Source organism: Silurus meridionalis, chromosome 4, assembly GCF_014805685.1.
Source record: "Silurus meridionalis isolate SWU-2019-XX chromosome 4, ASM1480568v1, whole genome shotgun sequence".
NCBI lineage: Eukaryota > Metazoa > Chordata > Actinopteri > Siluriformes > Siluridae > Silurus > Silurus meridionalis.
In genome coordinates, this window is record NC_060887.1 from 4,287,492 (window position 1) to 4,308,189 (window position 20,698).

The 20,698-nt window shown below is 37.6% G+C and overlaps 2 protein-coding genes and 1 long non-coding RNA gene across 3 annotated transcripts in view; 2 read left to right on the top strand and 1 right to left on the bottom strand.

Moving 5' to 3' along the window:
- LOC124384578 (zinc finger protein 850-like) overlaps nucleotides 1-20,698 on the bottom strand; it is a 1,373,244-nt gene that overhangs the window by 1,259,698 nt on the left and 92,848 nt on the right. The gene's annotated exons all lie outside the window — the stretch shown is intronic.
- LOC124384657 (leucine-rich repeat flightless-interacting protein 1-like) overlaps nucleotides 1-20,698 on the top strand; it is a 794,289-nt gene that overhangs the window by 571,535 nt on the left and 202,056 nt on the right. The window lies entirely within an intron of this gene.
- The window catches only part of LOC124384686, a 201,839-nt gene that overhangs the window by 112,763 nt on the left and 68,378 nt on the right, over nucleotides 1-20,698 (top strand). The gene's annotated exons all lie outside the window — the stretch shown is intronic.

The following is a 20,698-nucleotide window of genomic DNA, read 5'->3' on the forward strand; positions in this document are numbered from 1 at the left end:
TTCAAAAACACGTGCATGCACATTCTCATTTATTAACGCACATCATGTACATACAGAAATTTTAAGCACGTTAATATATTGCCGCTATATTGATTTTTGTTTATCTCGATCATCGGTTACCTCGATGCTTTCTGGCGACCCCCTAGGACATCGACATAACCGGGTTCCACTGTATTATTTTTATTATTATTATTATTATTATTATTATTATTATTATTATTATTATTATCATCATTATTATAGTTTTTGGGGGTTTATGAATGTTCCTTGCTTTGACGAGGATGTGTTGATTATATAACACCCAAATAACATTGTTTAATCAAACCAAATATTGGAAATTTAATAATTTTATCTCTTTGGGTTTCATAAATATGTAAATCTGCATATAATGATAATAAAAATGAAATGAAGACCTTTATGTACTAAAGCACCTCAGTGCAATAAAGTATTACATTCTAAAGTCCAGCAAACACGACATGGGAGTCAATTCCTTGTAGCATTTTCTTGAACTTGGTTTGCAGGAGAAAATCTGGTTTTGTTGAAATAACAGGTTAACAGATGATAACTGGATAAATAACTAATGAATAAACTCAGCCTGGCTTCCACTATTTCCTATAACTTCATGGTGTGACTGATCAACTTTATTCCCCTGTAGTTCTCCTTTTCTCCTTCCTTAGTGTCCAACTTCTCTTACAGCATTAACGGTCATCACATCTCCTTTACTCGCAGGAGGTCCTGGGTTCAACCCCCAGTGGAGCCATGCTCTTGAGCGTTTTGGAATTCCTATTGTCCATTTCTGTTGCAAGCACAATGCAGAAACACCAAAAGTTGTTTATTTTTTTCAAGGATTTAGTAACAATTTGTGACAAATACATGAAGCTCATTCATGTTTGCTAGCTGCATGGTTCCACTGTGGGTCGCAGAAGGACCTGTAAAGCAGATGTGATGACCACTACCCTATGGATCCACACAATCACCTGCACCTGCATATGTTTCCAGATTGCAACTTTTCAGCTTTGACTCCACTGACTCCACGACCCTGCTTCAGTGAAGAAAGGCCTGAGAGACATGGTGCAGTCATAAAAACCTGGAGCTTAACACGCTCAAAACAGTGGAGATGATTGTGGATTTTAGGTGAAACCCCCTGCTCTCCCCCCACTCACCATCATTAACAGCACTATGGCAGCAGTGGAGTCATTCAGGTTCCTGGGCACCACCATCTCTCAGGGCATGTAGTGGGACAATCACATCGACTCCATTGTTAAAAAGGCTTAACAGAGGATGTACTTCCTTCACCAGCTTAGAAAGTTCAACAGGAGTTGCTTTAATAACTGTCTGGTTCTGCTCAGCTGTAAAATCAGACATCAGAGGATTACAGAGGACAGTTTAGACGGCTGCAATGGTTATCGGTGTCCCCCTGCCCACTTTTCAAAAACTGTATACATCCAGAGTGAGAAAAAGAGAAAATTGTGTTTACACTACACAATGGAACCAGTTAAGGGACCCTAATGGTGGAATTTCTTTCCCTCTAGCAGAATACGGTTTTATTTATATTTACTTTCATTGTATTTTTTATTTAAAACTCTTGGCCACCTAGCACATGGGACTCAGCTTTTGTCTCTCTCCTTACAGTTTTACGGCCACTTTTGTGTGTGAAGCAGAGGTGATCACAACCACGCTATGGTTTAAAAGAAGAAGAAACACAATCTTACATTATATTTGTTTTATACATGATTCCACTGGGAATCAAACCCAGAACCTCCTGCATGTAAAGCAGAAGTGATGAATTACTACACGGAACCTGTTTTTTTGTTTTTTGCATTAAGTGCATTAAGATGCTGGAGATCTTTCACTCGGTGGTCATGAGCCTACTGTGTGTGGTCTTCTGAGGAAGCGGCATTTTACTCAGTAATGTCAGCAGCAGTAATAAACTCATTTGCATCGCTAAAACTATTATTGGGCAAAACCTTTATTTTTATTTTTCCAGTTAGATTTTGAGAGATGTTTATCTTTATGCACATTGGACATAATCCTTCTCAGCAACAGGTTCCATAGTGTAATGGTCATCACGCCTGCTTTACACGCAGAATGCCTTGGTTCGAACCCCAGTAGAACCATGCACTTAATTCTGATTCTACTTCTGGAATGCTGTTACAAGCGCAATGCAGAAAAATGCCAACTTGTTTTTATTTGCAGAATTGTGTTCAAATTTTAGGGAATATCTTCGCTTTCTTAACATAACTGTTCACAAAAATATAAACCTCATTCATGTTTGCCAGCTGCATGGTTCCACTGGGAGTTGAGCTCAGGAGTTTCTGCATGTAAAACAGATGTGATGACCACTACATTATGGAACCATACAGTCAACTAAACAGCATGAATGAGCAGAAATATCGATTCAGGCAAAATGTTCTCCAGATTGCAACTATACAGCTTCGAAAAACTTGTTTCCAAATGTACCCTCAGCTTCCTGTTCTCGGTTGACAGGATCCAAGTTCTTTTCAAATTCTGTAGTACATGATTAATTCAGTAATATGAGGAAGATTAATCCTTATTATTGATCCTCATAGAGTGGCTAAGAGGAGCTACTCTAAAAAGCTGTAAAATCAGTTTTCAGCCAACGACCCTGCTTCAGTGAAGAAAGACCTGAGAGACATGGTGCAGTCATAAAAACCTGGAGCTTAACATGCTCAAAACAGTGGAGATGATTGTGACATTTGAGTCAGTGAATTTTCTAAGTTGAATTAATATTTTCCCAGTTAAATTTTGAGAGATATGTTTCTATTTATGCACATTGGACATCAACCCTCTCGGCAGCAGGTTCCATAGTGTAGTGGTCGTCACGTCTGCTTTACACGCAGAAGGTCTTGGGTTCAAACCCCAGTGGAGCCATGCCCTTGAGTCTCTGATTCTATATGCTTTTAGTGCATTGCGGTTACAGGGCCCATGCGCACGATGAACATCAGGTGAGGGTCTCTGCCCGAGATGGTTCCTCCATATGAAGAAGGACATGGGTGAGATGCAACCTCCCTGTACTCATTTAAAACTGGATATGCTGAGAGAGCTTGATGTGGTCCTTCATGGGAAGAAAGTGTGAATGACATTGTAAGAGGGGGACAGACGGGTCGACCTGTTAAGACAGATGTGGTGTCATAGGAGCTTCTGTAGTTGGTCACGCCCAAAGCGATTCCTGTAGTGAAACACAGAGCAACGTTAGAAAAGAAACTCATTTGATTGGCTAAAACTATTATTGGGCAAAACATAGGGACATTTGAGTGAGTTCTCTAAGTTTAATTCACATGGTTCCACTGAGATTTTGAGAAATGTTCCTATACTACAGCTTTTTAAGGTAAATATTTACATCCTGGATTCTTAAGAATACAAGTGTGAACTCAATCTGAATCTGATTTCGATAAGCTCACATCTTCAATGTTTCTTAATAATGTTAATCAATAGTAAATCATACCACATTTTATAGAGCTTGCTGTGAGTTATGTGGCTACTGCTTTGTAGCATTTCTCAGTCATGGCAGAATGAAGAGATTGGCCTTAGAGAGAAGGGTAGCGCCTGCCTAGTTCAAACCCAGTCCTTCATTGTCAACCCAGTTTAATGCTCACTTGTCCTTGGGAGGGATTCTTTGTGAATAATTTACTGCATCGGTCTTGTATTCTGCAATTTCATGTCTGTGACCCTTAGTAACAAAGAAAATAGTTAATGGCCATTTCATTACCTCTGTTGTTCTTGGTAGTAGCGGCATAAGGAGAGGATGTGGGTTTTGCCAGCAGTTACATTTTGATGTGTTTCTCTAACATGAAAACATCAGTGCATTTATTTACTTCAGTGAGCAACAGCAATGGTGAGTGTCTGTGTTCTTTGTTGTGTTAACACTACTCCAGTGACGGGCCGTGCATTTGGTACCTCCGCCTTCAGTGTGGACTTACCTGATTTAATTCACCTCTTAATACCACCACTATCATGTCGACATTATAGAAACCATCAATACTATACAAAAACACAATATAACAATGAGTGGCATTACAGAGAGAGAGGCATTTTGCATATGGAGGGTGAATACCATTTTACTAAAGCAAGCTTCAAACCTTTACACTACAACCGCAACTGTGCCATCTATATCATGTGGAGCAGTTTAGAATCAATATTTGTCTAATAACATGACAAAAACATTTAAAAATGTAAATGAAATACAACTTACTCTCCAGAGATGCATACTCATAATGCATACTCATAATTTGCAACGCTCCTGTGGTATCAGTGGTATTGCTCGTCTTCACTGGTCTGGAAGTGGTGAACAAACCCTTTCCCGGGCTGAGACAAGCTAACTAGCTTTAGGGTTGGGCTACCTGGCTTTTCTAGATGTCTAGCTTTTCTTGAAAATGGATTTTTAACAACGTCCGAGACCAAATCAATTTCTCTTCCTACATCAGTCTAACTGATGTATTAATGTGTGTGGATCGCTACAGACATGTTTTGCCAGTCCAACTTGGCTGTAACAGTTTCGCTCTGACGAACCAATCAGAGGACAGAAGAATGCTGATGCTAGTCTGGGCCAGCTAGCTGGTCTTGTGAGGCGAATTTGAAATCTGATTGGTTAAAGAAACAGATCCATTGCTAAAATAGTCTAAGGTACATCGGCCAGCACAACTGATTCTGAAGACCCTGGGCAGATTAGATTGACATGGCAGCAAATAGAAAAAAAATCTAACATTCACATACTGGAAGCAGTGCAGCCAAGAAAAACTCACAATTTCATCGAACAAATATTGGAATTTAGGTTGTAATTGTAGATCAGTGCTTCTGATAATGTTTAGGCCAGCAGAGAAGAACTTGCTGGCCCTGATGGCCCACCACTGCACTACTCTGATTTAGAACTACTACTTTATTTAGAATGATCATACTTTAAATATTCCAGAAGAACAACCAGGAGAGTGAGGTACAACCATTGTAGATTATTTTTATCCTGGCTGATAAAACATTTAAATTGTTTAATATAAATACATTTCCAAATACTCTATTATACATTTGCAGCACTGTGGAGTAAGGCTAGCTGGTCGACTTTGGCTTCAGAGTTAGTGGGCGATTTGGTTGGCAAAAAACTGCTTGTGCCATGCTCCACAAGGTGGAATTTATTTTATGATGCTGTGGCGAGAATAGTTGAAATACTCATGACTGACTTGAGTACCATCTCTAATCATTTAGAGCTAAAATGTATTGGTGAGAGGGAGTTTCAGTTTCTGAGGGAATACTGTGCCATCATGAAGCCTCTCACAGTTGCTCTGGATATCCTTCAATAGCCCTCCTGGATAGCCCTCCTGCCCACAATAAATGTTTTGATGTTGAAGCTACTGGAGATAAAAGAAGGCCTGATTATTGCAACTGGCCTACCTGATGCCATAGTTCAGGTAAGAAACATTTATCAATATTCAAATGAAGTTTATAGATGTAAACATTAATATTTTTAGCTGAGCAAGCACCAATATAGCGTAAGAAATGAAAAGAATGTAAAGTGCAAAAATATTTTTTCTATTCACACACTGTACTGCACCTACCCACTGGATGAAAAAGAAACAGTAATAATACCATAATTCCTTTTTTGCAAAAATAAAGTTTTAGTTTTGTCCAATCAGTTGCACGTATATTTTTAGTTTCTTAATGTGTGTGTTTTTGTGATGTTTAAATTATTTTATAACTCATATCTATAGGTCAAAAATCACAGTGGTGTACAGCTTTCATAGAATGTACATAGAGGGAATCTTTCACTCATTCTTAAATCTGTGTCACTGTGGGTTTTTTTTTTTTCTGCAGGCAATCAAAACACGATTTGCATCCGTTTTGGAAAGCAACAATGCAATACTGGCAGCTTTCTCATTTCTTATGTTTAAACTGCGATGGTTGAGAGACCAGAGGAAGAAAGAGATGGTCAAAGGAATGTTTGCAGCAGAGTGTCACAAGCTCATCCCTCACCCTGGCCCTGTTCAGCAAGCAGCCAAGATGCCTGTGTCTCAGACAACACCAGACTCAAGCTCCTTCAATGTGCAGGACTTTTTACGTTTTGAGGAGGCTGATGATACCTTCAGCACTGTGGAAACTGAAGTAATGACCTACTTGAGAACAACCGATACAATTTCCCACAATAAAGGAAATTTCTCTGAAGAAAAATGCAGCTACTCCATTAAGTGCACCTGTTGAGAGACTTTTCAGCCTGGGAAGTCTGGTACTGTCTCCAAAGAGGAACAAGCTGTCTGACCAAAGGTTTGAGAGACTTCTTCTCATGCGGTACAACCACTGGTTTGGAGAGTAAAACTCAAATTAACATTCATTCAGGTCCTTGCTAGTAAGCACCATTTGTTGTTTCAAATAAATAAGCACACATTTGTTATTAAAAATATTTGTTTGTTAAAAATAATGGTTAGTTTAGTAGCCACAGAGACATTTCTGTTATATGTTCGAACACTAATTTTATGCATTATAAAATGCATTACGTTTCCGTTTATATTATTCAACTTGTTTTGTTATTTATTTCAGAAATGCTTGTGATATATTCAGTTTGTGCTGCTCTGACTTTAATAAAATAGTGTTTAAAAATGACTTTGTGTTTAAGTCAGTTTTGTGTTTGTATAAACCATAACACATAAAAGGGCATTAATGGGAACATTAGAGAACGTTCTTTAAAAAAGTAACTAAAAAGTTAAAGGTGTAAATAATCAACAAAGTAATTGAGTTACTTTTTGAATGAAGTAACGAGTAACTGTAACTAGTCACTATTTCTTAGTAACCAGCACAACACTGTCTGGCACAGTCGTGCAGGTGCTTTCATGACTGATCTTCTTAGGGGCTAAAAATGCGATTCTGCAAGTCTCAGCCCCGTAACACAAAAGGAAAGTGTTTTTTCAAACAATTCCTCACAGAACACGCACATCAAAAGTCATGACATGCAGATTACTCGGTCATACCGTGCAAATTTATATGGACGCAGGTGGGAATCTCATAAAAAATATTACTCACAAATTATTATTTTTGGTTGAGCATTTTAGTCGCAGTCTGGACCCCTGTATAAGAATGTATGATGTATGGAAGAGATTAACAGCAGCATAATTCAGAGAAAGAAAATTAAAAGCATTTAAAGAGGACTGAGGTGAACCCCTCAAACTGACCCAGAAACAGAGAAGGAACTTTCTGACCACCTGCTGGTTTTTCCACAAACAGAACAAAAGTGTCTTTAAAAGTAATATTTATAAGGAGACACGACTGTTTTATGTTGTAGATTTTTCTGAAACTGTGGAATCGAGTCATTTCCTGGTGAATCAATCGATTCAGACTTTATTGAATCAATTCCAGTGAACTGACTCAGTGACTTAAACTAAATCTAAGGAGTCAAAATTACCGAACCAAATCTTTTTTAACTGAATTGATTGAATTATTAAAATAAATCTATTAAATGACATTGTTATTTTCTAACGTTTTGAATTCAAAGATTTATTTCTGATGTTTTTAACATAACTGAGGTGGTCAGAAGTTATATTTGAGCAGTAGATGTTATAAGGCTGCATTCAAACTAAACTTTTTGCAGCAATCGATAGTTTTGATCAGTTTAACTTCTGTTCATGTTCAAATGATTTCAATCAGAACCTTTATTTTATTATCATTTACTTTTGTCACATTTTCCCAACATTTCATCATGTGGATTTTAATTCTTAGTTACGATTTAAATGAAGTCCAACACTTTAATAAAAGACACAAAACACACAATATTAAAATATAAATTTGTATTAAATATTACAATAAACTTTGATGTGTTTTGTACTTTATTATATGTATGGCATGGCTAAATCTAAACCTGCCCAGAGCTTTGTAGATTGTTGCTCTCCGGTGCTGCCATTTCCTGTTCTTCGTGAATTATTGAGGAATCTGGTTTTAAAGCGAGTGATGTTTTGTTTGGTCTTTTGTTTTTTTCTTCAATTCACTCACAAATTCCAAAATGTCCTCCAGCTGAACAACAAGTTCCTCCAGTTGCGCTTGTTCTCTCATCAAATTATTTCTCTTGTGCTCTGCCCTCTTTTTCTCTTCCTCACAGTGGTTGAGGGAATCCTGGAGCTTCCTGGTGGTTTGGAGGTGTGAGGTGGTCATTTCCTCCAGGTCTTGTTTGGCCTTCTCTTTTTCTTTCCTGAGTTTATTTTGCTCAGAAAGCAAAGTGGCCTCTTGCATAGCAAGACGTGTCTCCAGTTGGTCTCGGTCTCTCATTAAATTATTGTTCTCTTTCTCACAGAGATTTAATGAATCCTGAAGCTCTCTGATGGCCTGGAGTGGTATATTGTTCCTCTCCTCCATGTCTAGTATGGCCTTCTTTCTTTCTCTCTTTTCAAAGTGACCTCGAGCTGAGCAACACGTTCCAGCAGTCGCTTTTGTTTTCTCACGCAGATCTCTCTCTCACGTTCTACAGATTTCTCGTAGAGTTTCAGGAAAGACTGGAGCTCAGTGATGTACTGGAGCTGTGTGTCATTTCTACGATTTATGTCCTGTTCCCGCTGCTTTCGCTCAGAAGCCAAAGTAGCCTCCAGTTTTTGCACCGTCTGTAGCAGAATGGCTTTCTCTTCTTTCTCTTCTGCTATCTTCTCTATCATCTGATTAATAAATGCATTTAAGTCTTTTACTACCTTCTCCATGTGTTTCAGCTTCTCCTTCATTTCAGCAATCTGTTTAGTTTTCCTCTTTTCTTTGGTTTGATAAATCTCTCCAAATCTTCTGAAGAGCAACATGTTTACGTCTCTTTACTCACACGCACAAACCTCGGAAATGAGAGAAACAGAGACGCATTCTGATTTACATAGAAGTTGCCTTACTGTGACGTCACACAGAGATGCTCCGCCCCCGGTTTTCTCTCTCTCTCACCCAGTAAACTGGATCTGTACTGTATTTGTAATGTTTTTGCATTAATGTTATAATATCTAAAAGCAATTAGAGGGCACTCTCGTGCTGTATGTGGGTGTGTTTGCAGTGTGAGAGTAAACGAGTAAAAAAGACTGTGCAGTCATGTCTCCGGTTCTTTCTGCGCATGCTCCGAACTTAACGGGATAATATGTGTTTTATAGCATAATGATGCAAACATAACACTATTTACATTCATCACATTACTGTGCTGGAAAACAATACAAATTAAAGCAGCGATGAACGGGCCCTCGCACCTTGGCTCACCGCCACCGGTTGGCCTGAGGAAAACAGTGAACAGTGGGCGAGGTGCATGTAAGCGAGTAAAGACAGGAGAATTATAGCACAGTCATTTTAAAGTGCCACACTTCCTGCTGCCAGTAGGACCGTAAATGCATATTGTCATAAATATTGTCATCAGTCCAGGACTTTTATCAAACATGTGAAGTTTGGAGCTGATCGGTCATTGTATGCCTGAGTTCCAAACAACTTTCTGTTTTGTGATGTAATCGCAAACATCAGCACTTAGTCAAGTGTTGCACGGTTGAACGTGTTTATAGCTTAGTTTGGTATTGCGTGGCATGTTGAAATGTGTTTCTGAGAGTGAAGTACAGTGTAAAATATGACATTTCTTTTTGCCAGCAGGTGGCGCTATAACTAATACTGAATATGGGCATGTAGATCTGTTCAGATCAGGAGTCGTATCAAACATGAGAAGTTTGGGGCAGATTGGACATTGTATGTCTGAGTTATAGCAACTTCCTTTTTGATGGCAAAACATCAAAATTTGTCAGGCCGCCACGGACACACCCTTTAATGAAAACTCAAGATCTTTGCAATTTAACATTTAGATTGTGCAAACCAAATTTAGTGTTGATCTCTAGGAGGAGTTTGTTAAAATACAACATCTGAAAATGGCAAAAACGACAATAAATGTGCTCATAAAATAAAAAATACCCGACTTCCTGTTGGGTTTCGGATTTCATACCAAGATACTTTTTTTGTAGGTACTAGTGTGTTACATGTGTGTATCGATTTTCATACATGTACATGAAACATAGCTTGAGGCACACACCGTTGAAAGTGTATAGGTGGCGCTGTTGAGCCATTTTGCCACAGCCACTTTAGAAAACACTAATTTAAACATGCAAAGTCCAATCTGCACCAGATTTGACTCTGCATAGGTGGCGCTGTTGAGCCATTTTGCCACAGCCACTTTAGAAAAACATATCAAAACTAAAGTTTCGCCATTTTTGATGTGTGTGCAATTTTTCGGGACTTTTCAAGCAATTTAAAAAAAAATAATAATTAAGAAACAGAGGGATTACAATAGAGTCCTCGCACCATCGGTGCTCGAGCCTAATAATAATAAAGAAACGGAACAATTATAATAGGCGTTCTTAGGCCATGAGTGTTTTTTAAACAAGTGAAAGTTTGGTGCAGATTGGACTTTGCATGTTTAAGTTAGTGGAAAAATTGCCTTTTCCTGTTGCCAGCAGGTGGCGCTCTAATAAAAATGGAATAATGTTCTTTTGATGTGTTCAGGCCTGGACTGTTATCAAACATGTGAAGTTTAGCATTGTAAAGAATTGTAGAGAATTCAGTAAATATGTAGGTGAAGTGCTTTAAAGTGGAAAAATAGAAGGAATTTTTATGTTGAATACATTTTGAAAGTATTTATAATGTATGTATGGTAAATAGTGAAATGCAAGAATAAGTCAAAATGGTTGCAAACAAAGAGAATGGCATTTATTGTTGTAGAAAGGCAACATGTTATGGTCATTAATGAAAACCAGTCTGACAAAAATGTCATGTGATACTAACATTGTTTGGTTTGTGTTGAAAAGTGACAAAAATGCCAAAGGAACTGCTGAAAGTATGTAAAAAGTTTGTGTTTTCCTTGTTGATTAAGGTGGAGGCCATCTTGTCTGTATAGGGGTAGACTATTTTTCCATGTTTGAGGAAAGTTTTGTTGTGTTCAGAAAGATGATGTTGTCTGTGTGAGTAGTTCAGTGGTGTAGCATAGTGTTGTATTGTTTCACTGTAGTTTTTTTTGCTGAGTCATCTGTAGGTCGTGGCAAGACAGCACTAATTGCAAAATACAGAATGTGAGGATTTGCTTGAGAGATTGAAGTTGTTAGTGCTTTCATTCGTTGGATGATCAGTGATGGGGCTGCTCCACTTGCAATGTCATTGGTTCCGATGTGGAGTAGTACCAACGCACTGTTGTGTATTGTCTCAAAGTGGTCTATGTGTTGTTTAGAAGATCTCTCAAGAGTCGTGTCTGGGTGAATCCAGCATTCTGCATCTGGTGGGTAGTCCTCAATACCTCGACACATGGCGTCTGTTAGCAAGCAGACTTGTAGTCCTGTAGGATAGAAGGGAAAATGTGTTAGAAAATGTCAAATGAAGCAAGATTTTATTGTATATTGTTGCGAGTGTAAATATTAATTTTTTACCTTGGGGTATGTTGAAAGTTCTTTAGTTGATTGTTGATGTTATTAATGTCTGTTCTGTAGAGAGACAGAGAAGGTGAGTGAATATAAGATGAAGAGTATGTGTACAAATAGAGAGGCTGTATGAAATGTGCTATTGCTATGTTAAGTTACCTCGTTGTTCCATAGTTGCGTCTAGGATGCATCAGAAGAAGTTTGAGTGGTGAGAAAGGTTGCTCTGTATTTAAAGTGTCAGTAGTAAGGGGTGGAGTTAAGAAAAATGGGGGCAGGGTGGGCATTGTTTATCTGTGCATGTGTTTTTTTTTAGAACATAATCGTTACTTGTGTGTATGCAATGTTGCAATAGTTATTAGAAGTAATTGCTAGTAGAAGCTGTAGTTTATAAGGAAATAATAAATAGTTACAATCGTTTTATGGATATTGTGAAAAGTAAATATGATGTGGAGTTGTGTTGTGTTGCATGGATGCTTGGGGCATATTTATATTGTGTTTTGCAAGAAGTATTTATGGTGGTTTGTAGTAGTAGGTCTGTATATTTTAAACAGGTAAGAACATTTTGAATGTGAAGGGAATATGTGCAGGAGGTAGATTTAAAGTGTAGAAAATTGTTTGGGGTGCAGTCATTTTGTGAAACAAGGTTCTTTTTTCTCATTGTACATTAAGGGGATGTGTGTTTTATTAATGTAATGTTGGTTGTAATAAACCGAGTTAACAACACAAAAAGTACTTTATAAGTTATTGTGCTTTAATTGGTCTTTTTGACTGCACTATATATGGAATTAATGAAATACTTTTTTATATGTGTTATGTTTACATGAAAGAGTTGTGAAGAGAAGAGTAAATAAAAATGTAGCTTCTATGAGAAAAGTCAATTAAAATTATATGAAGAGGTTTAAGAAATGTGAGATGTTTATAAATCAAACATTGTGAAAATATATTACATCTGTAGAGAGGAGGCAGATGGATAATCCTCTTAACGACTTCTTTTGTGTGTGTGTGCATTATGAGAGCACATTATCAGGTGATTACTGTGTTGATGATAGCTATTAGTGTGAAGGCAGTCTATATGAATAGAGTGTGAATGCTGGCTACATGCACTGTTTGTTTTAGGATCATTATTAGAGTCATCAGGATGTAAAGTTCTGACTATATTAGTGTTTATGCTACATTTCTAAAATTGTCAGGATTTACTGTAATTGGCATATACTTTTTGTCCCCTTTAATTAAATCTAATTTAAATTTAATTTAATCTTATTGTATTTTTCTAGTGCTCAAATAAATTATTTATATATTGTCTAAAAGTTTGTCTATTGTGTTGTAATTGTAAAAACTATGCAGTGGTTTGTTAAATAATAAAATAGTTTGTAGAATACTTAAGTGTAATTATTAGTATGTATATTGTTTGAAACGGACATATGTGATAGGAGATCACAATAATTGCTGTATTTATTTATTAATAGTATATTTGTTATTGTTATTTATAGTGCTTATTTTTGTATTATTTTGCATGAAATTGGGTAAAACATGATAAAGGAAAGAAGTAGGGAAAGTGTTGTTTCAATGTAGGGTCATGTATTGTGCTGTATGAGTTTGTGGTAATTATAGTTGCAGGTAACTGTTATTGTTTGTTTTATTATTTAGAGCAATATATATTACTGTGTTAAAAATATATTAAATATGAGTCAAAATGTTCATCATTGAACAGGAATATATTTCATTATGTGTGGGAATTTGACAAACATATTGTGAATATTAATAGGATATAAGAAAGTTACATTTAACATAAATGATCGTGTAGCATAGGTATCTATAAAATACATATCATATTTTATATTATTACAATAGCATTGTTTTAGGAATGCTGGAGTTAAAGTTATAAATATACTTTATGTCTGAAATAAAAGGGGTGTGACTTTGTGGTTAGGGGTGTATTTTAGGTGTGTGAGACTCTTTATTGTAACGGGTTTTCAAGGATAAGTTTGTCATAGTGAACTGGTGGTGGCGCTGTTCAGTGCATTGTAGCTGCAGTAAAGCGTGCATCACAATACTGTAAAAGGTAAATATTTTCTGTCATGTTTAATGAGTGTAAAGGATTTGTTTTTGTTGATTTTGTAGTGAGATATTTATAAATGCATTATATGTGTTTTGTTGTTGCAGGAAAATGGCATTTACAAGTCCGTCCAAAATTCCACATGTGGAAGGGGAAGAGTTTGTGTTATTAAGAGATCAGTTTTGCTCATTAGCAGTGAGTATTATGCATTTTATATTGTGTTAAATATATTGGTGTAGTCTTAATGGTGGTACAAGGGCATGGTATAAAATATGAAGAAAATGTTGTTTTTTTGTGTAGTATTCAGTGTTGGATGAAGGTGTTACGAGACAAGGAGTTCATCAGGAGTTGACAGAGCTCGGTGTAAAAGTGATGAGAAAATTTGCTGAGTTGGATGCTGAGGAAAAATATCTACAGAAAGAGTTGGCTGAGGTACGCGGAAAATTGGAGAATGTGAAATGAGACCTAGAAGTTACAAAGGCTGCTCTGGATTGTACAGATGTTTGATGCAAAGTCCAATGTTGTTGTTGCATTTTCAAATAAAAGTTATTTTTGTAATGTGTCAGATGCTCTCTCTCTCTTTGTGGTCTGTGTGTGTGTGTGTGTGTGTGTGTGTGTGTGTGTGTGTGTGTGTGTGTGTGTGTGTGTGTATGTGTGTGTGTGTGTGTTTAACAATCGATGTTATCGTGATGAATAAGTGTCCAAGTCTAATTAGAAAGTTGTGGTGAAATTTAGGGCAAACTTGGCACAATGGTAATAATGTATTGTAGTTGACTGTGTTGGGTTTCAATCACATGCTGTTGATATTTCATGGGGTTTATTTTTTTTTTACAGTGTGTAGTAAATGTATTTTATTGATGTGATCACAGAGAATACGGGATTCACTGTTGTCCAAAAAAAATTTTTCTTTCTTTTTATGAGGTAATTTGTATGTATTGTATTTTTCTGGTGCTCAAATTAAGTATTTATACATTGTGTAAAATATTATTTATTGTTTTATAATTGGAAAAAACAATACAGTGGTTTATTTAAAGAATAAAATAGTTTGTAGAATACTTAATTTAATTATACTTACATACATTAGTAATTAGTTTGCACTACATGCTTAATACTTTTTACATATTATTATTACCAGTGTTGGGCAGTAACGTGTTACTGTAACGAAATTACTTTTGACAGTAACTAATACTGTAATGCGTTACTTTTCAAAATAAAGTAACTCCGTTACCGTTGCCATATGGTGCGTTATCCGTTACTTTTTTAAATGAATGAATTTGGGCTAAAGTGTAGACTACAGTCTGACCTGTTTACAGCAGCGTCGCATTGTAGGATTGGAGGATGAACCACTGTAAACACGCGTGTCTCCGTTTATTCAGGTCTGTGCGGCAGTAATGGCGAGTCGAGGCAAGACAAGTTTCTCAAAGTAGAAATATGCTCATTATTTCACTTTAGTTGAGTATAAAAACAAAAAATAACTTTTAGTCTAATGTAAGCTTTGTCTTTCTGGTTCAAAGGTCATATTTACTGTGATAAACAGCAACTTCAATCTGTGGAAGCTCCTCCAGAAACTCCAGTCACTCCAGTCCACTCCAGTCCAGTCACTATTTCTTAGTAACCAGCACAACACTGGGCACGAGTTTGTCCATCTTTTATTCTCCAGGAGTTCAACTGTAGTCCACGGCACGTATATTTTCTGGAATTAGACTTTGAGAAAACTCAGGTAAAATTTACTACATGACCACCCACATGAACCACAATAGACTTGTGCATATTTTCCTGTATTTTATTGTCTATTATGGTGTTGTTCTGGTTGTTGTTCTGATCTTTGGTGATCATGATGTACTAATATACTGCAGCACTTCATGTGTTACTGTCTTTTACAATCAACTGCATTAACATAAAGAACAGATCATTAGAAAGAACTTTTTTGTGTATGATATTGTGTATTCATGTATTTTTCCGCATGGTAGTTGTACATTGCATCACTTTTCAAGCTACTATCTCTTATTATATGTTACGTTAACGACAAACAACAACAGATTCATGTATCTTAAAAACTAAATTCTCATACGTGCATTACATTTACATTAATGTGTTTTTTCGTGAGCTCATTAGTGCAGTATGTTGCATCACTTTCATGCTGTCGTCTATTATGATGTACAATATTAAAAACAAGATCTTTAAAGAAACTTGTGCATGCATTACGTTACTGTGTTTGTTTGTTTGTTTGTTTGTGTTTGTTTCACACAAGGTTTTAGAGGACGACGAGTGAACGTCTCGTCTGCGGCGGTAGAGGACGATGAGTGGACGTCTCGTCTGTGGCGGTTTGGCAGCACTGGGGTTTGGCTCTGAAGCTGGAAACACACCTGCTCCCAGTCAGAAGAAATGATTAGATCGATTAGAAAAAATGTCTGTAACAAACGTTTCCTTATAACTAAAAGCACTAAACTCTTTCTACGCTTTAATTCTGATCCTTTGATTATATCGTATATAAATCATGTTGTTGTTGTGTGTGTTTTATGCTGTGTGCAGGAACATGGCAGCTGGTGAACAAAGGTGGCTTCTGCAAGGTATGCGTCTGCATCAAGGCACGTGTGCGTACATCGTACATGTACTGAGGAGTATCACTTCAACTTTGAAACCTTTGGAGCTACCTGCTATGCTTGTTATTTACTTGTTCTTCAAAAGAATTGCCTGTGGTGCCAGTCTATCTGTACTTTAGGTAAACGGTGCCATCTTTTACCCCGTAAATAGTTCAGGTTTCCACCAAAAAAGGACGAATTTGTTTGGGAAACTGATGAGGACCCGTTCAGACCGGTGATGGACATTCTGCACCACACTGACATGTTCTCCCCAGAGGGAATGTGGCTAGATTCTATCCAGAACTCTGTCTATGATCTTCCTGCAGGACTTCAGCTGATCACCCGTATCTATCATGTGCGTAGGGCTATTACCCTTGCCCAATCGTTTGGAGTTCCTGCCAGCTCACTGGTTGCTCCGAGCACTCACAGTTTTCTCTTAACAGACTTCGTCATGCAAAGCACCTTTGTAACGTACTACACCATCACCTTCTGTGGCTATGTTCTATGGACAACTGAACCAGCGAAACATCGTGATTGGAATTGTCGTCCTATCCTTTGTCACAAATGTCACACAATCGGAAAAGAATCAGTGGTATTCTCATCGAGACGTCACGGTGGTGATTTGAGGATTTACAATGCGGTGTGGTCCTCACTGAAGTCTCACAGTTCTATATCTGCTCTTTTGCCGGACTGGATCAGACGACTATCACCTATTCCAGTAAAAAATTTAAGAAAAAAAAGGCAAGTGAGTCTGGACATCAAGGACAGGAACTGAAAGCTAAACCTCTCCATGTCCAATAATAATTAATAAAATCAATAAAAATCTAAAATATGAAATCACGTGTTTATTGAAGTGTTCGACATCATTTAAATCCTGATTCTAAATCAGTGTTTCTCAACTGGAGGATGCTTTTAAGATAAATAATTAAAATCCACATGATAAACTTTTGGGAAAATGTGACAAAAAGTAAAATTGCACAATTATTAAAAGATGAAGTTAAACCATGATTTTTGTCTTCCTTTCAAATGCCGTATGACCTCCTCATGGATTCTTGCATCTTGTTTATATCCCTCTTGTGGGGCAGGGGGCTGTGGCTCGGGGTCATAATGCTGAGGGGGAGGGAGGTCAGGAGGGAGAGGGAAACTGGTCCTCAGTGCCACATTGTGCAAAACACCACACACCCTGATAATCTTACACACATTTTCCAGGTGGTATAGAAATCTGCCACCTGAGACATCCAGAGCTCCACATCTGCATTTAAGGAGGTGAGGAGCGTCTGAGGGGTGAAGCCTCTGTCACCTGTCATATTATAGACTACATCAGGACAATGTTTACAATTTCTACATGTTGTTAAAGTCACCAAGAAGCCAGTCATCACGTCCTGCAGCTGCCTGTAGTCTGTTCCCTACACTGCTATGTGTCAGGATAAAGGAATCATGTGCTGAAGCAGGTCAGTGTGCCACAGTGAAGAGAAACCTGATGTATCGACTACCCACCTTAATAATAACATCCAAAATGACAGGCATTATGACACTCAGGGGCAGATACCAGACCTCTAGCATGAGATTTAATAGAATTATATTATATCTAAAGAAGGTCTTTGTGAAAAAGTTAATTATATATAACATTTATATAAAGTATTTCCCTGTCTGCCATTTCCCACTAGAAACAACCTGTTGTCATTAACCCCAGAGTGGTGAGGACCTGTATTTGGACGGGGATGGCATGGTTCCGGTGTGTTTCCCTCTGTAGTACTGGACCCAATTCAGCACATAGATCCAGGAGCACAGCTGTAGGAATCTAAATCAGCTTATTATCCAGTCATCATCATGGGCCAAGAAATCATCATGGTCCCTGGAGTCTCTTTCTCTCCTTAATCTTCCATTGGCGTAATCCTCCAGCAGTGCCATCATGCAGCATGACACACTGGGGTCACCACAGCATTTATATGTTTACAGTAATTACACTGATCATTAACACTGTGATTATGGTCGGTATATAAGGAAGTGCTGAATGTGTGATTAGAATCAGCAGTAATGAAGCAGTAATGAGCACAACATCTCTTATTCTTGAAGGGTGATTTGTCAAGAGTAATAAATGTGTCAGAAGAACAGACAGCCAAGAGTTGAAGTTGTGGACGGGACAGAGGGTCATGAAGCGCCCATAAGAGAATTACATGCTACTTTTTAGAGAATAATGAGGAATGTGGGCGTTACACATGTAGCTGAAGAGGGTTTATAAAGACTGTGTGTGGACTGTGTTATTGGAAACCTCCATGTAAATTTATTTCTACTGCATAAAGTCTTAAACTTTAACACCACAATCCTGGATCCTGAACTTCCTCCAGTAGCTGTGTCGGTCATTAGTAACCCGAATCTCGACCGGTATGAATTGGAACGATATGGTTACTTTATATTTACTTTAATTTTTTAAAGGACTCATCATGAAAACTTTTTCTATTTATGCACATTGGACATCAGCTTTTTGCAGCAACAGCTTCCATAGTTTGAATGGAACCTTTATTTTAATATAATTTACTTTTGTCACATTTTCCCAACATTTTATCATTTGGATTTTAATTCTTAGTTGAATTTAAATGATGTTCAACACTTTAATAATAGAAACAAAACACACACAATATTTAAACATTTAATTTTTATTAAATATTTAATAAATTAAATATTAAATAAACATAGATATATTTTTGTACTTTATTATATGTATAACATGTGCTCAAATGCTGAATCTAAACCTGCCCAGAGATTTGCAGATATTTTGCTCTCCACTGCTGCCATTTCCTGTTCTTAATGAATTATTGCAGAAGTTGTGTATTAAGTGATTGATCTGTTGTTTGGCCTTTAGTTTTTCCTTCCATTTATTTCTCTCAGATTCCAAAGTTTCCTCCAGCTGAGCAACACGTTCCTCCAGTCGCTCTCTGTCTCTCATCAAAGTATCTCTCTCATCCTTTGCAGTCTTCTTCTCTTCCTCACAGTGAATCAGGGAATCCTGGAGATCCCTGGTGGTTTGAAGGTGTGAGGTGATCATGTTCTCAATGTCTAATTTGGTCTTCTTTTTTCTTTCCTGAATCTATATTGCTCAAATTTGAAAGTTTCCTTCAGCTGTGCAACATGTTCCTCCAGTCGCTCTCGGTCTCTCATCAAATTATTTCTCTCATGCTTTGCTATCTTCTTCTCTTCTTCACAGTAAATTAGGGAATTCTGGAGATCCCTGGTGGTTTGGAGCTGTGAGGTGATCATCTCCTCCATGTCTAGTTTGGTCTTCTCTTTTTCTTTCTCAAATTTATTTTGTTTAAATTCCAAAGTGGCCTCCAGCTGAGCAACACGTTCATCTAGTCGCTCTCTGTCTCTCATTTAATTTTCTCTTTCATGCTTTGCAATCTTATTCTCTTCTTCACAGTAAATCAGGGAATTCTGGAGATCCCAGGTGGTTTGGAGCTGTGAGGTGATCATCTCCTCCATGTCTAGTTTTGACTTCTCTGTTTCTTTCTCAAATTTATTTTGTACAAACTCCAAAGTCTCCTCCAGCTGAGCAACACGTTCATCTAGTCGCTCTCTGTCTCTCATTAAATAGAGTTTCTCTTCCTCACAATGATTCAGGGAATCCTGCAGATCCCTGGTGGTTTGGACCTGTCTGATGATCATCTCCTCCATGTCTAGTTTGGCCTTCTCTCTTTCTTTCTCAAATTTATTTTGTTCAATTTCCGAAGTGGCCTCCAGCTGAGCAACACGTTCCTCCAGTCGTTCTCTGTCTCTCATTAAATAAATTTTCTCTTCCTCACAATGATTCAGAGAATCCTGCAGCTCTCTGGTGGTTTGGACCTGTCTGATGATCATCTCCTTCATGTCTAGTTTGGCCTTCTCTCTTTCTTTCTCAAATTTATTTTGTTCAAAATTCAAAGTGGCCTCCAGCTGAGCAACACGTTCCTCCAGTCGTTCTCTGTCTCTTATTAATTTTTTTTTCTCTTCCTCACAATGATTCAGGGAATCCTGCAGCTCTCTGATGGTTTGAAAGTGTATGGTGGTCATCTCCTCCATGTCTAGTTTGATCATCTCTTTTTCCTTTTCAAATTTATTTTGTTCAAAATTCAAAGTGGCCTCCAGCTGAGCAACACGTTGCTCCAGTCGCTCTCTGTCGCTCCTCAAATGATCGCTCTGATGATCTGCACACTTTTTTTCCTTAGAGTGATTCAGGGAATCCTGGAGCGCCCTGGTGGTCTTGAGCTGTAAGTTATTACTCGTCTTCATGACTCACTTTTCCTTCTTTCTCTTCTTCTCCCAATAATTTCTCTCATATTTAAGAACGGCCTCAAGCTGAGCGACTTTCTGGTTCCACCAGTTGTCTTTGTTCTCTCATTAAAATCTCTTTTTCATTCTTTGCAGTTTTCTGCTCTTCTTTACAGTAATTCAGGGAATCCAGAATTTTCAAATTCTGTAGTACATGATTAAATTATTAATATGAGGAAGATTAATCCTCATCATTGATCCTCATAGAGTGGCAAAGAGGAGCTACTCTAAAAAGCTGGAAAATCAGTTTTCAGCCAACGACCCTGCTTCAGTGAAGAAAGACCTGAGAGACATGGTGCAGTCATAAAAACCTGGAGCTTAACACGCTCAAAACAGTGGAGATGATTGTGACAACTTAGTCA